Source organism: Mauremys reevesii, linkage group 12 (assembly GCF_016161935.1).
Source record: "Mauremys reevesii isolate NIE-2019 linkage group 12, ASM1616193v1, whole genome shotgun sequence".
NCBI classification, from domain to species: Eukaryota; Metazoa; Chordata; order Testudines; family Geoemydidae; genus Mauremys; species Mauremys reevesii.
Window position 1 is genome coordinate 41,115,026 of NC_052634.1, and position 15,145 is coordinate 41,130,170.

Below are 15,145 nucleotides of genomic sequence, written 5' to 3' on the forward strand. Positions count from 1 at the left end.
CGCTGTCAATCGCGCCATCCCCGGCACCGACAGCCCGCTGCGCCCGGACATCGTCATCACGGATGAGGACCGGAAAAAGATCATCCTCGTCGGCGTGGCGGTCCCGTTCGAGAATAGGACCACGGCCTTCCGCCAAGCCCGAGCCCGCAAACTCGAAAAATACGCTCCCTGGCTGACACCCTGCGAGCAAGGGCTATGAGGTCTACACCAACGCTCTGATCGTTGGGGCCTTGGGCGCCTGGGACCCTTAATGAGCGCGTGCTGCGGACCTGTGGGTGGGCCGTCGCTACGCACGGCTCATGAGATGCCTAATGGTCTCGGACGCTATTCGGTGGTCCAGAGACATTTACACAGAGCACGTCACCGCCACCGTCAATACCAAGAGTGAGCCGGCGTGACTTCGTGCACCCACAAGGGGAAGAGACCTGTAAACTTCCTCTGTTGGACTTTATCCCTGAGCCCTGAACCAACCAAACTGAACTCTGCCCTGTGAGGGTCATCCTATCATCATTACCCAGTCCGCTCATTTATTCATGCCCACGACTATCCATAACCTGTTTGTATGAGTGATGTGCCCTCACTGCTTGCTGGCTGTACCTTGAACTCTCCCACCGTATACCCGCATTGGGGACATGACAGACTGTGTATCTGTATATGCTGCCTAACACCAAAATGCTAACATCCCCCCACAACCTGTATGTTACCCCCAATGACACAATAACTGACGCTTCAAACACTTTGTATCGTTTATTTTAAATATTCTCTAATAAAATTTAAATCTGTTCTTATCAGTTGGCTCGTTGAGCTCAGATGGGGTGAGTAGTCTCTGGCCTATCCAAGGCCGTGATCAATTGTCTTGATGTTATTGGTCTTTTGGCCTCGAGATGAAAACCTGGTCTGTGTCTTGGGAACCTTGAAGAAACATTATCTAAAGTTGTATCTGATAGGTCCTTTATTTGAGGACTGTATATTAAATTGATTTTTGAAACAAGGGGATGGAATAGGAGCTTGCTCTGTCCACCGCATGCATTGACCTGGTATTGCAGTGTCTCCAGGACCAGTGCCTCTTCTTCTGGGGAGAATTGTCTGGTTAAAAAGCAGAAAAAGTTTCAGTTTAAAGATGCTGATTTGAGAAGATTTTTTTAAAGTAGTTGAAAAATCAGGTTTCTTTAGCACTTTGGTTTCTTCATAACAACATATTGTTAAAATTTCTTGGGAGTGTTTTCTGAGTCTACAGATGTGAGTTTCTTTGTCTTGCTAGAGGATTGTTTTAAAAGCTGGGATTCTTCTGTTTCCTTTGAATCTTTTTAACAATATGAGGGATGAATGTTTTCCGGACTGAGGGTCTGTTTGGGAGATGGTTGGTTGGGGGTTGTGGGGGCACACACACACAGATTGGTAATATTCGAGTCACATGTGTATCAATAACTGGATGAGTTACACAGACTTCTCCCCACCCAGCCTACGTTCCATGTATCTTGACTGAGCCTGTCGCCCACCATCCCAGAGCAGAAGCCTGAAGCCTGAGCCCCACCGGACTCCCTCAGTTACAGCCCGGGAGGCTGTGGCCACAATAAAAGCCCCTGCTGGCCACATTTGAGAAATGCTGGAGCCTCACAGTAAACAAATCCCAGCAGGTTTGTCACACCCTGTCCCCACCCTGGGATTTCTGCCCTCTCCCACCCAGACCAACCTTCCTGGAAGTTCCCACCCCTATGTATTTACTGCCCTTTCTCCCCGCCAAGGGAACCCGCCAGCAACTCCCTGCTAATCCCTCCCTCAACTGGCTCCACCGCAGCCATTTCCCTTCCCCGGCCCCTGGGAGGACGGAATGAGCTGGAGCAAAACATGGATGTTGCGCTGCAGCCTGTTAGGGCAAAAAGGGCAATTGGGGACATGTCAGAACAGGAAACCATTTCACAGCACAAGTCCCCCCAGGCTCCTGCGACTGTGGGGCTTGTTTCTGATCCTTAGTCCGTTCACGTATCCGGGCAGAGTTCCTCTGGGCGGCATCCGCTGGCTCCCTTGACGCCTTCGAGGAGCAGTGGGGGCTGCTTCTCTGCTTCTCTGCTCAGTGTCCCCGTCAGGCTCCTTCTTATGACCCTTTGACCGCACTCCTGTCCCTGTTCTTTTATTAGTTGTCCCCGCAATTAGTGGGTTTCTGAGGCCCTGTGGAACCTCCTTAGGCTGGGGATGCGTTAGCATGGGCGGGCTTTGGGTTTCCCGGAAACCCAATAGACACAGCTATTCCAGCTTGTCCTGCATGTGACAGAAAAATTCAAATCTAGGGCTGTCAATTAATCGCAGTTAACTTACACAATTAACTTTAAAAAAATCACGATTAATCTCTTTTAATCACATCGTTAAACAATAGAATACCAATTTAAATTTATTTTTGTTTTTCTACATTTTCAATATATTGATTTCAATTACAACACAGAATACGAAGTGTACAGTGCTCACTATATATAGTTTTATTACAAATATTTACACTGTAAAATATAAAGTACTGCAGTGCAATCTCTTTATCATTAAAGTGCAACTTGCATATGTAGATTTTTTTGTTGCATAAGTGCACTCAAAAAGAAAACAATGTAAAACTTTAGAGTCCAGTCAGTCCTACTTCTTGTTCAGCCAATCGCTAAGACAAACAAGTTTGTTTACATTTACTAGAATAATGCTGCCCATGTCTTATATACGTCACCTAAAAGTGAGAACAGGCTCTCTCATGGCACTTTTGTAGCCAGCGTTGCAAGGTATTAACGTGCCAGATATGCTAACATCCATATGCCTTCATACTTCAACCACCATTCCAGAGGACATGCTTCCATGCTGATAACGCTCGTTAAAAAAATAATGCATTAATTTGTGACTGAAGACCTTGATGAAGAACTGTATGTCTCCTGCTCCATGGTTTTATCTGCATTCTGCCATATATTTCGTTTTATGGCAGTCTTGGGTGATGCCCCAGCACATGTTGTTCACTTTAAGAACACTTTCACTGCAAATTTGACAAAACACAAAGAAGGTATAACGTGAGATTTCTAGAGATAGCTACAGCGCTCGACCTAAGGTTTAAGAATCTGAAGAGCCTTCCAAAATCCAAGAGGGACGAGGTGTGAAACATGTTGTCAGAAGTCCTCAAAGAGCAACACTCTGATGCGAACAGTACAGAACCTGAACCACTAGACAGGAAAATCAATCTTCGGTTGGTGGCATCTGACTCAGATGAGGAATATGAATGTACTTTGGCAGGGGCGGCTCTAGCCATTTCACCACCCCAAGCACGGTGGCACGCCACGGGGGGCGCTCTGCCGGTCGCCTGTCCAGCGGCTCCGTGGACCTCCCGCAGACGTGCCTGCGGATGCTCCACCCCAGCCACGGGACCAGCGGACCCTCCACAGGCACCCCTGCGGGAGGTCCACTGGAGCCGCCTGCCACCCTCCCGGGACCAGCAGAGCGCCCCCCGCGGCATGCCGCCCCAAGCACGTGCTGGGGTCTGGAGCCGCCCCTGTACTTTGGATCGTTATCGAGCAGTACCTGTCATCAGCATGGAAGCATGTCCCTGGCCTCTGATTGCTAGAAGCTAGGAGGGGAGAACAGGGGCTGGAGCTCTCCATGGCCGCCTGGTCTGCTCACTCCCTCTGAAGCCCATAGCCAGGGCCAGCCTTAGGGGTGGGTGCCACCAGGGAATTGCCCAGGGGCACCGTGGTCAAGGGCAGTGCTGTACAGTAGCAGAGAGGTTTGTGCTGCTGGTGTAAAGTCAGAAACTGCTCCCGGCTGGCAGGGGAGTGCTGCTTGGGGTGGTGCCCAGATTTCTCCCTGCTCCCTCCCGGCATAGGAACATGGGGGGAGGGAGGGGAAGAGAACGGGGAGAGAGTGGTGATGAGCGGATACTGCTCCCCCCAATGTTCCTCCGTGCCCCCCTAGGGGGCCGTAAGGGGGGAGCAAGGAGCGACATCAGGGCTCCCTGCATCCAGGTCACGTTCCCCACCTGGGCTGCATAAGGGGAGGACAGAGAGCCTGCTTGCTACCCTGGTGCCTGGAGCCAGCCCTGCTCCTGTGACAAGCAGGGGCTGGTGCAGAGCGTGGCAGGGCAGGGAGATGACATCTCCCCTAATGGCGGGGCCTTTTCACAGCAAGGGCAGCACCTCCCCGCAGGAGCACAGACCCCACCTACTCCTCCTGCTTTCCCCTGACACCAGCACCACCCTTCCCAGCACCGCCTCATGGCAGCATCTGCTTCCGGACTCACACCAGAAACGGGAAGTCTGGGCCGGGCCTGGCAGCGGCTGTCAAGAAATGGAAGCAGGAGACACGACCACTCCCATGGTGCTGTAGGGCCTGTCCTGGCTGGTGGGAGATGGAGGCAGTGGACACTACCACTCCCATGGTGCCGTAGGGTTTTCAGGGGGGGTGCCCCCCCCAGGGTTGGGCTCCAGGGGAGGTTTGGCAGCTTAAGGGACTGGGGGGGGGGGTTGCTTGGAGGAGGTTTGAGGACCAACAGCGAAGGGGAAGTTGGACACCGGCCAGAACACCAGGAGCTAGCGGGTGATAAGGGGGGTTCTGGGCATCAAAGTGGGAGCTTCCCCCACTTCCCGGCCACAGGCCCACGGGGCTCATGGATGGGGAGTTTGGGGGGCTGTGGGGGCCCCTGAAGGACTAGCTCAGCGTGTGATGAGTGACTGGGATGTATGTGGGGCCGGACTGTGGGTTGGGGTGTCCAGGGGACCTCAGGAAGGGACTAGGGGTATTAGGGACAGAGGAGGGTGGGTTTCCCATGGTGCTTGGTGGGATTGTGGGTTTTCGCGCCCAGTGGGGTTGGGTGGGGGGGGGTTGGAGGACCCCACAGTGGCTGAAAAGGGGAACCCGGCAGGTTGGGGGCAGCAGAGATGGGAGATGAGGAACCTCCCACCCTGGGGTTGGACGGGGGCAGTGGGGGGATGGGAAAGTGGGGCCCAGCCGTGGAGAAATGGGCTGGAGGCAATTAGGGCGGGGCGCTGAGGGGAGGAGGGGCAGGAGCGGGCGCTGAGGACAGGGATGGGAGGAGGAGCAGGGCGGGTTCGAGGTGCTGAGGACGGGAGGGGGATGTCGGGGTGGGGCGGGAGGAGGAGGTCGGGGCGCTGAGGGGGCAGGGTGCTGAGGACAGGGATGGGGAGGGGAGCAGGGCGGGGTCGGGGCGCTGAGGAAGGGGGCGAAGGGACAGGCCGGGCAGAGCAGACAGGGTGGGGAGGACGCCGGGGGCGGGAGGGTCACAGCGGGGGGGGACACTGTGGGGGCAGGTTGGGGGGGTCTGAGGGGCCCCGCGGCCCCAGGCTGCCGCTTGTGGGGCTGCTCCCAGGCAGCTCAGCCCCCCCCCCCCCGCTGCTGCCCCCCAGGCCCAGATGGGGGGGGGTGAAGCCCTTTCACTCCGCGCTGCCTCTGCCCTGGGACCCCAGCCCGGATCCCACGCGGGATTCGAATCCCAACGGCCACAGCGCGCCCGGCGGGGCAGCAAGCCTCGGGCGAGGGAACTGGGCCTCCCCCCACGCGCCGAGTCTCTGTCCCGCGCTCTCTCCGCCAATCAGGGAGCGGGGAGGGGCGCGGCGAATAGAGGCCGCGTGTGACAGAGCGAGCGAGAGAGAGAACTACGCTTCCCAGAGTGCACCGGGAGGGGGCGTTGTCTGAGCAACTTTCCCGCCCCGCCCCCAGAGAGCCCCCGCCCCGCCTCCGGCTCCTGACGCGACTCCAGTGTCCCGGGGTCTCGGCCTGGCCCAGCCCCCACCTCCGCAGCGCCGCGCCCACAGCGCCCCCCCCCCTTGGCCTCGTCTCTCCCCACTCGGGGGGGGGGCTGTTGGATGGAGCCATATGGAAATAGGGGGGAGGGGCAGGGCTGGGAGCCAGGACTCCTGGGTTCTCCCCCAGCTCTGGGAGGGGAGTGGGGTGAGGAGAGTAGAGTGGGGGAGGGGTTGGGGTGCCTGCTGCCCTCGCGGTGACCAGCAGAGGGCCCCCCCCCGCAGCTTGTCACCCCCCCCAGGCGCTGGGTGAGCTGGTGCCTGGAGCCGCCCCTGGTTCCAGCCCCTCTGCCCAGGCAGCTCCCCCAGCCTGACACACACACCCAGCCCCTGCACCCGCCCCACCCCAGGGCTCCTCAGCCCAGAGGGGAGCCCCCCGGCTGAGTGGGGAATCAGAACCCCCCGAAATTACCCTGGGACCAGCATGATCTGCCTCCGCCCTGCCCTGCTCCGCATGTATTCGGAGTGAGTCAGTTTCCCTGTCCCAACATGTGTCCTGCCCTGTGTCTCTTCTCCTCCCCAGCTCCCTCCAAACCAGCCCATTTCCCCTGCACCTCAGGCTGGGTCTCTGCCAATCCCCCTTCTCCCCTCCTGCCCCCAATATCTCCCGGCCCCTACAGGTCTATAGGGCTGGATCCCTCCCTCCCCGCTTCTCCCCTCATTTCCTGCCTCTGGGGGGTCTATGGAGATTGGTCTCTCCTCCGCCATCCCCTCTCCTGCCCTCAATATCCCTCTTGGGCTCTATGGGGCTGGGTCTCTCTCCCTGCCCCTGTGCTCCCCCCCTGCACAACATGGCCTGAGAGTGACTCAGTTTCCCTGGACCAACATTTCACCCCCCCACACCCTCACCCCACATGTCTCTTCTCTCCCCCAGCTCCCTCCACCCCACCCCATTTCCCCTGCACCCCAGGCTGGGTCTCTGTCAACACCCTCTCCGCTCCGCCTGACCCCACTATCCCCTGCCCCGATGGGGCTATGGGGCGGGGTCTCTCCTTCTTCCTCATCCTCCCCAATATCTCCCTGCCCCTATGGGTCTATGGGGCTGGGTCTCTCCTCCCTTTCTCCCCATCCTCCCCAATATCTCTCTGCCCCTATGGGTCTATGGGGCTGTCCTCCCCATCTTCCCTCATTCCTCCCCAATATCTCCTGCCCCAGGCTGTGACGTGCTATGACGTGTGCTGGGGCTGTGACGTGCTGGGGCCAGGGCCGGCTCCAGGGTTTTTGCCACCCCAAGCGGCAGGGGGAAAAAAAAAAAGTCATGATAGTGATTGGCAGCAGCTCCACCGCGCCGCCTTCTTCGGCGGCAATTTGGTGGCAGGTCCTTCCCTCCAAGAGGGACCGAGGGACCATCTGCCAAAGAGCCCGACGTGCCGCCCCTTCCCCTCGGCCGCCCCAAGAGCCAGGCAGCCCCCACTGCAGCAGCTCCCACCCCAGCTCACCTCCACCCCGCCGTCTCCCCGGAGCACGCCGGCGCCGCTCCACCTCGCCCGCCGCCCAGGCTTGCGCTGCCAAGCAGCAGTTTAGTGCAGCAAGCCTGGGAGGGGAGAAGAATCAGAGCAGGGGCGGCGTGCTCAGGGGAGAAGACGGAGCAGAGGTGAGCTGGGACAGGGAGAGGTTCCCCTGCAGGCCCCGCCCCGTTACTTGCTGTGGGCAGCCCTCCCCCCGCACCTCCCAGCCCCCTGCCCCAGCGCACCACCACACCCCCCCCCCCCTGAGTGTGCGTTTTGGTGCCCCCCACCCCGTGGCCCCCTGGGCGGCCGACGAGTTAACCTAGTGGTTGCACCGGCCCTGGCCACTGCCTGTCAGCAGGATTCCTCCTCCTCCTCCTCCTCAGTGAGACTAAATCTCCCCACCTAGACAGCCGGTCCGTCCGCTGCACCCCAATCCCCCATGCCTGAGCCTCCCTGCCGAAACCCTGCACCTGGCTCCAGAGAATTAAGTCTCACGTGTCGCTGGGAACTCGACTTCTTGTGCCCAGAGAGTCTCAGCCCCCCTCAGTAGCTGACCTGAGAAACACAGTGTCTGCAAAAGCAGCAAAGAGTCGTGTGGCACCTTATAGACTAACAGACGTATTGGAGCATGAGCTGTGGGTGAATCCCCACTTCGTTGGAGGCGTCAGTGTCGGCCTTTTCCAAAGAAGTGCCTGGAGGGCCTTTTCCTGTGTGACCACGTGGCCTAATGGATAAGGCGTCTGACTTCGGATCAGGCGATTGAGGGTTCAAGTCCCTTCGTGGTTGTGCTTGTGCAGTTTTACCTTTGGGCTGAAAGTCCTGCTCCCTTCAGGGCTGGAACCTCTTCTTGGCGGCTCAGGCCAATGCTCTGGCTTCAGCTAGAGCCCCGGGAAGGAGTTGGGGGTTGGGTGTCACAAAGGCTGGGGCATGAGCCCCAGGTGCTTCCAGTCTCGCCTTTGCCCTTCCTGACTTGCCAAAGAAAATGGGCGGCTGCCCGGGCTAGCGTGTGGAGCAGTTTCCCTCTTCCAAGTGTGCTCCTGTCCCTGTGCTTGAGGGGGTTTGCTACATAGCCCCTTGGGAGCCTGGGTGTTTCTCTGCTTCTCGCCAGCTGGGGAAAAGCCTCTTGGGGTAAAATCTCCTGCCCCATTGCAAAAGTGAGCACCTTGAGTGGGAACGGTCAGAGGCTGCACCAGGGGGGCTGGCCCTGCTTTCCTACCATCTTCTGATGTTGGCCACTGAGCATCAGCAGCCGCCCTGCATGCTGGTCTGTGGGTGGCCTTCAGCGAGTGTTTGGCATGGCAGGGAGCAGCCTGGCTGGGTGTTTTTGTGCCTGTCTGAAGGCCACACATAGGCATGGGCCTGCCCTCCTCTGGCCCTGACCTCAGTTGCTCTGTGGCTTTTAAGCCGTCCCTTGGAGCCATCAGCACCAGCCGCCTCTGCTCTAGGTGCCCAGAGGAGGAGAGGTGCTGGGCTCTGTGACGAAGTGGGGGATTTTCTTAGGGTTTTCTGTGTTTTCCAGTGGTTCGCATGCACAGGGAGCGGGACTCAGTGTCCCCGGGTGTTACTGGTTTAACGAGGTGAGGGGAGAGGGAGTTTGTTGTTACAGAGGATCGGAGAGGGACTTGGGACCCCGGCTGATGGCCTGGAGGATGGAGACCCCAGCAACTGGTGACCTGGTGACCCAGCTCAGGAGTCACAGCCAGTTCTGGCCAGTGAGAGGACAATGGGCTGCGGGGAGAGGACCCCGTGACCAACCTGTTCCAGCCAGAGGAGGGCAGAGAGGGGAGGAGGCCCAGGCAACCCTGTTTACCTGGAGAAAAGACAATGGACAGAGGTGGGGCCTGGGGCCGGGGATATCGGAGGCCCAGCTGGGAAGCAGGGGGCTCGGGGCTGGCGAGGGGAAGCAGGCAGAGCCCACCTGGCTGCAGGGGGACTGGGATGTGCTGGGCTGAGGGAGGCCAGGCCTGAGGCCCTGAGAGTTTCTTGTGCTGTGTTCAACTCTTAATAAACCCTCCTGTTTTATGCTGGCTGAGAGTCACTCCGGTCTAGAGAACAGGGGGCATCAACCCCTTCGGGGGTGAGGAGGCCCAGGGGGTCCAGAGCGCGTGGACTCCCTGAGGGGGCCCATGGCGAGAGACAGACGTGCTAAGGCTCAGAGAGGTGCGGCTCCAGGAGGTGGGGGGCCTGACCCCGAGAGAGAGTGGACCCCCGAGAAGGGCTGTCGCACTGAAAGGGGCACCCCCCCATGGACCGCACAGGGCCAAGAGTGGGCACGATCTGTGAGTCCGTGACAGGCAGTGACATCACAAAGGCCTTTTGCAGGACCTCAGACTATTGGTCAAAGGTGGTGGGGAGGTGGTGACCTCACAGAGAGATGCTGACATCAGCCAGGCAGGACAGGGGCGAGGGGCCAGGGAAACCTCAGAGACCCCTGTGGCTTTGCTTCAGCAAGTCTCCTTCTCCAGGTCTCCCTTTGAGGACTGAGAGAGTATTCGGGTTCACGGACGTGAGCGCCAGGAGGAACCTCTTTCGAGTTTTCTCCTTCCCTTTTAGTGATTTTACTAGAAAACAGCCGTCCCTGTTTAGAAGGTAAGAGCCTCCTCTAGGGAAGGGGTGTCCTGGGGGTGTCACAGTTCGGATGCCGGTGCCCCCCCCCATGTAAGGAAGTTCCCGCTACCCTGCTCTGTGTTCGCAGGGCGGGAGAGAGCAGCATCCACGGCAGTGATTTGCTCCTGGCTGCTGGAGCAGAGCAGCAGGCTCAGCTGTCAGAACTTCCTGGAGCGATGAAAGGGGAGGGGCCCATGGCTCTGTAGCAGGAATGCAGGGCAGGCGAGTTCACAGCGGGCATTGTGGGATACTGGCAGAGGCCAGTTATGGTGATATAATGAACAGCAGCGTCTACACTGACACTCTGTCACTTTAAGTTTGCTGCAAAAAGCTCATCTAAGTGGTTTTATTTGGTCACCAAAACAGGGCAGTTTTGTCACCAGATGTGGCATTGCAGTGCCAACCGAGGGAGCATAGTGTGTTTTTCACACACCTGAGCAATATAATTCTGCTGAAATAACTTTGTAGTGCAGACCTGGCGAGAGAGAGAGAGAGAGAGAGAGAGAGAGACAGAGACAGAGACAGAGACAGAGACAGACAGACAGACACAAAAAAAACCTCACCTGCTGCTCTGCTTTGTGGGGCCCAGGGAGTCAGTTGTGAGCAGATGCTGTACCTTAGTCACAGACAGGCACCCTGGTTTAGCTGGTTAAAGTACCTGTTTTGTAAACAGGAGATCCTGGGTTCAACTCCCAGTGGTGCCTTGGGGAGTGGCTTTTGGGGCACCTGGCATTGGCTACTGTCAGAAAACAAGATTCAGAGCTAGATGGACCTTTGGTCTAGCCCAGTGTGGTTTTTCTTATGGTTTAAATTACACTCGCAGGCACTGATAATAGAGTTACTGAAAGTTTGGGAGTTAAGAGCTGATAGGTCAGTGGTCCAAGCCCCACACAGATGACCCCCTCCTTCTGGGACAGGGATAGGTCTGAGCTCTTGCACCAAATGCTTATTGTGGCTGCCAGAATCTGTGGGCAGCTCATTTAGTTTGCACCAGGGTTGAGTCCTTGATTCACACATCAAGGATAACAACCCTTTGTTTCTCCTGATCCAATAACAAGGAGACTGGGAATCCAACACCAGCCACAAGTGATCATTTCGGCAAACAACCCAACCTATTTCCAACATACCGTAAAATCCACATGCAGACTCCTACACGAAACCTTGCAAGAAAATCTTCCTGAGGGGGTCTGAAGCACCTGCTGCTGGAGGGAAGGAGGGAGCTGTGGGTTGGGATTGAGGGGCACTGGGATTTGGAGGGGTCTCTGGGTTGGGATTGAGGAGCAGCGTGAGGAGGGGGGGCCTGTGGGTTGGGATTGAGGGGCACTGGGAATAGGAGGGGGCTGTGGGTTGGGATTGAGGGGCACTGGGAATAGGAGGGGGCCGTGGGTTGGGACAGAGGAGAAGGGTGAAGAGGAGCAGGCTCTGGTTGGGAGTGAGGAGCAGTGAGCATAGGAGGGACTGTGGGTTGGGTCTGAGGGGCACTGGGAAAAGAGGGGACATGGGTTTAGGCTGAAGAGCATCTTCATTTGGGGATCCAGCAGGACAGGGGAAGGCAGCAGGTGATTCTAATTCCTTAGGGACATTGTGTGTGTGTGTGTGTGTGTGTGTGTGTGTAGGGAAGGAACATGCTCTATGCCCAGAGGCCTTTATTCCTCCAGGCTGCAAGGACAGAGGGGCTGTCAGGAAGTTGCCCCTTCAAACCCACACACAAAAAGGCCCTTCTGAGGAAAGGGAAAATCCTGAAGACAAAAAAGTAACATCAAAGAGGATGTGAGAAAGACAGTTTAAGATCTTGGTGAGTAATTTATCATCTGACCCAGGACTTGAACCTTGGACCCTCAGATTAAAAGGCTGATGCTCTGCCAGCTGAGCTAGCCAGGCTCACAAAGCAAAAGAGCAAGTTGGTGCAGAGGAGAAACTAGTCAAGAAAACAACAGCAGGAAACAATAGGGGAAACCTGCTGCTCTCTCTGGCCTGGTCAACACTACGAGTTTATATCAATTTTAGCAGCGTTAAATCGTATTAACCCTGCACCCTTCCACACAACGAAGGCCTTTATATCGATATAAAGGGCTCTTAATACCGGTATCTGTACTCCTCCCCGACGAGGGGAGTAGCGCTGAAATCAGTATTACTATTTCGGATTAGGGTTAGTGTGGCTGCAATTCGATGGTATTGGCCTCCGGGGGCTATCCCACAGTGCACCATTGTGACCGCTCTGGACAGCAATCTGAACTCAGATGCACTGGCCAGGTAGACAGGAAAAGCCCCAAGTACTTTTGAATTTCATTTCCTGTTTGCCCAGCATGGAGAGCTCATCAGCACAGGTGACCATGCAGTCCCAGAATCAAAAAAGAGCTCCAGCATGGACCATACGGGAGATACTGAAGCTGGTCTCTGTATGGGGAGATGAATCTGTTCTATCAGAACTCTGTTCTAAAAGACAAACTGCCAAAGCATTTGAAAAAAAATCTCCAAGGCTATGATGGACAGAGGCCACAACAGGGACTCAACACAGTGCTGAAACTTAAGGAGCTGAGACAAGAGTACCAGAAAGCCAAAGAATGAAATGGACGCTCACGGAGGGAGGGACGACTGACGACTGTAGCTATCCCACAGTTCTCGCACTCTCCGAGAACCATTTGATTTCTTGGCTGAGTTCCCAAAGCCTGAAGGGTCAAAAATATTGTTGCGGGTGGTTCAGGGTTATGTTGCCCTCCCAAAAGCGAAGGGAAAAAAATTGTTTCTTGCCTTTTTTCAACGTCACCGTATGTCCACTGGATGCTGCTGGCAGACACAGTGCAGCAGCGCTACACAACAGCATCCACTTTCCTTCCCTTCCCAAGGGCAGACGTTATAGTAGGACTGATATCTGTCATCATCGTCCTGTGAGTGCTCCTGGCTGGCCTTGGTAAGGTGGGCCAGGGATGCCTGGGCAAAAATGGGAATGACTCCCAGGTAATTCTCTTCTTTAAGCTTTGTCTCCTGGAGATTCAGTCCTGCCTGGACTATCATAGTAGCTGGAGGCTGTTCTCCTTCTTCCCACTTTGAGCTCTACTTGCAGAGGCAATAAAGTCAGTGTTGTTTCAAATTCATGTATTCTTTATTACTTCATCACACAAATGGGGATAATGTTAGCCCAGAAGCAGTGGGAGAGAAGGGAAGCAATGGGTGGGGTTGTTGCAGGGGCACCCCCTAGAATGACATGCCGCTCATCATTTCTGCCGGATGTCTGGGGCTCTGACCTGGAGCCACCATTTGCCTCTCTGGGTCTTTAGTAGGCTTGCCTGATAGTCTAGACAGGACTTACTCTCCATTAGACAAAATGTAAGGAAAGAATGACCTGGGGAGTCATTCCCATTTTCATCCATGCACCCCTAGCTGACCTCACCAAGGCTAGCCAAGAGCACCCATGACAGCAGCAGATACAACTTAGATAATTTTTTACCTCAAGGTTCCCAAGACACAGACAAGGTTTTCATCTTGAGGCCAAAAGACCAAAAACACCAAGACACTTGATCACGGCCTTAGATAGACCAAGAGACTACTCACCTGTACAGTATAACTTGTAACTGTCATTGTCAATTTGCAAAGCAGCAGATGGCATAGTATGGTATGGCTTGGCTGGCAACCATCTTTGCTAACTTGCAGTACCGCGCCTGTCAGCACCATCCAGTAGACATACAGTGACGGTGAAAAAGGCTGAACGGGCTCCATGGTTGCCGTGCTATGGCATCTGCCTGGGCAATCCAGGGAAAAGGGCATGAAATTATTGTCTGCCGTTGCTTTCACGGAGGGAGGATTGACTGACGACATTTACTCAGAATCACCCACGACACTGTTTTTGCCCCATCATGCACTGGTATCTCAACCCAGAATTCCAATGGGCGGGGGAGACTGCAGGAATTATGGGATAGCTACCCACAGTGCAACGCTCCAGAAATCGATACTAGCCTCGGTACATGGATGCACACCTCCGAATTAATGTGCTTAGTGTGGCTGCGTTCACTTGACTTTATATAATCTGTTTCCAAAAACCGTTTTTTGTCAAATCGGAATAATCCCATAGTGTAGACATACCCTGAGACAGCTTTAGAACCTCTACCCACTAAACAGCCAAGAGACAGCAACTCTCAGATCCTGTGTGGATTGTCTGATGGGCTTGGGGCCAAGAACAAACATGCACCCCTGCCAGAGCAGGAGAAGTAAAAAAAAATAGGAGCTTCCTGAAAAATGGGAAGGGAAGAAGAGAGAAGCAAGTGGAAAAGGAAGAGAACGTGCAGGCACAGGACCCTACCTAAATTCTGAAATAGATTACAAGAAAAAAAGAGAGAGAGCAGCATAAAGAAATTTTAAAAATCTTTCAGTAAGTACTGAACTAGAAATCTTTAAAACACCATGTTCACAACTTTACTTCTCTTCCAAATTCTACCAAATCAAATTAAGACTTGCAACTAAACAGAACTGCACAGAAGCTTCAAAAAAATTCAGATAACAGAAAAGAAAACCAAAACATTTATTTTTAAACTTGCTTTATAAGGACTAACCACTCAGTCTGTGTTCTCTTCCTTCCAGCTTCCCAAAAGGAAAGCAAGAACAGTCATCAATAGCAGACAGCAGATGCACTAAAGCAACACTGTCCACACACTTCATGCTCAGAAGAGAACACTTTAACTCCTCATTGTGGTTAGCAAGGTCAGACACTTTCAACCACACTTCTCTAGTTACAAACTACAGAAATGATCCCTGAAAGCATTCAAGTAGCAATAATCACACCCCAGATTAACTTCATTGATTATGACACTGCCACTCCACACACTGCACTCAGTTACACACCCAGGCTAATGTGCACAAGCTTTCTTCCCATGGTGAATGTTTTCATACAACGGGTTTCACCCCCAGTGAATTAAAGAACAAAAATCTAAAACCAGGTTCCCATTTCATTAAAGCACAATTGAGACAGCTTTAGAAGACTGGCCATTAGAAGATGTTTATGTCGCTATTTACAGAAACACGCCTCCTGATTAGCATGTGGAGCTCCTAGCAACTAATCAAACCCTCTTGCTTTGCCCTACCTCTCACAGGCGCCTCTGTACCACATGACAGCTTGTCAGGCACAGACAATGCGGACAGGTCAGCCCTGTCTAGCATGCTCCGCAGCTGTTTCTCTCTGGCTTGCCCTCAAATTCATCTGCACTAGAAGTTTTTGCAGGGTTCTATGTTACTGGTGGTACCTGCACTAAATCAGTGGGTCTCAACCTTTAGAGACACCTGTACCCTTTCAGGAGTCTGATTTCTCTTGCATACCCCATT

At 54.7% G+C, this 15,145-nt stretch overlaps 2 non-coding genes and 1 pseudogene across 2 annotated transcripts; 2 read left to right on the forward strand and 1 right to left on the reverse strand.

Moving 5' to 3' along the window:
- Positions 1-861: 861 nt before the first annotated feature.
- LOC120376498 lies at positions 862-1,071 on the forward strand (annotated as a pseudogene).
- A 6,867-nt stretch (positions 1,072-7,938) lies between these two features.
- On the forward strand, positions 7,939-8,011 carry TRNAR-UCG. Its single transcript has one exon. It is a non-coding gene; the product is annotated as a tRNA-Arg (tRNA).
- A 6,366-nt stretch (positions 8,012-14,377) lies between these two features.
- On the reverse strand, positions 14,378-14,592 carry LOC120376584. The gene has a single exon (XR_005587441.1). It is a non-coding gene; the product is annotated as a small nucleolar RNA U3 (small nucleolar RNA).
- Between the last annotated feature and the right edge of the window lie 553 nt (positions 14,593-15,145).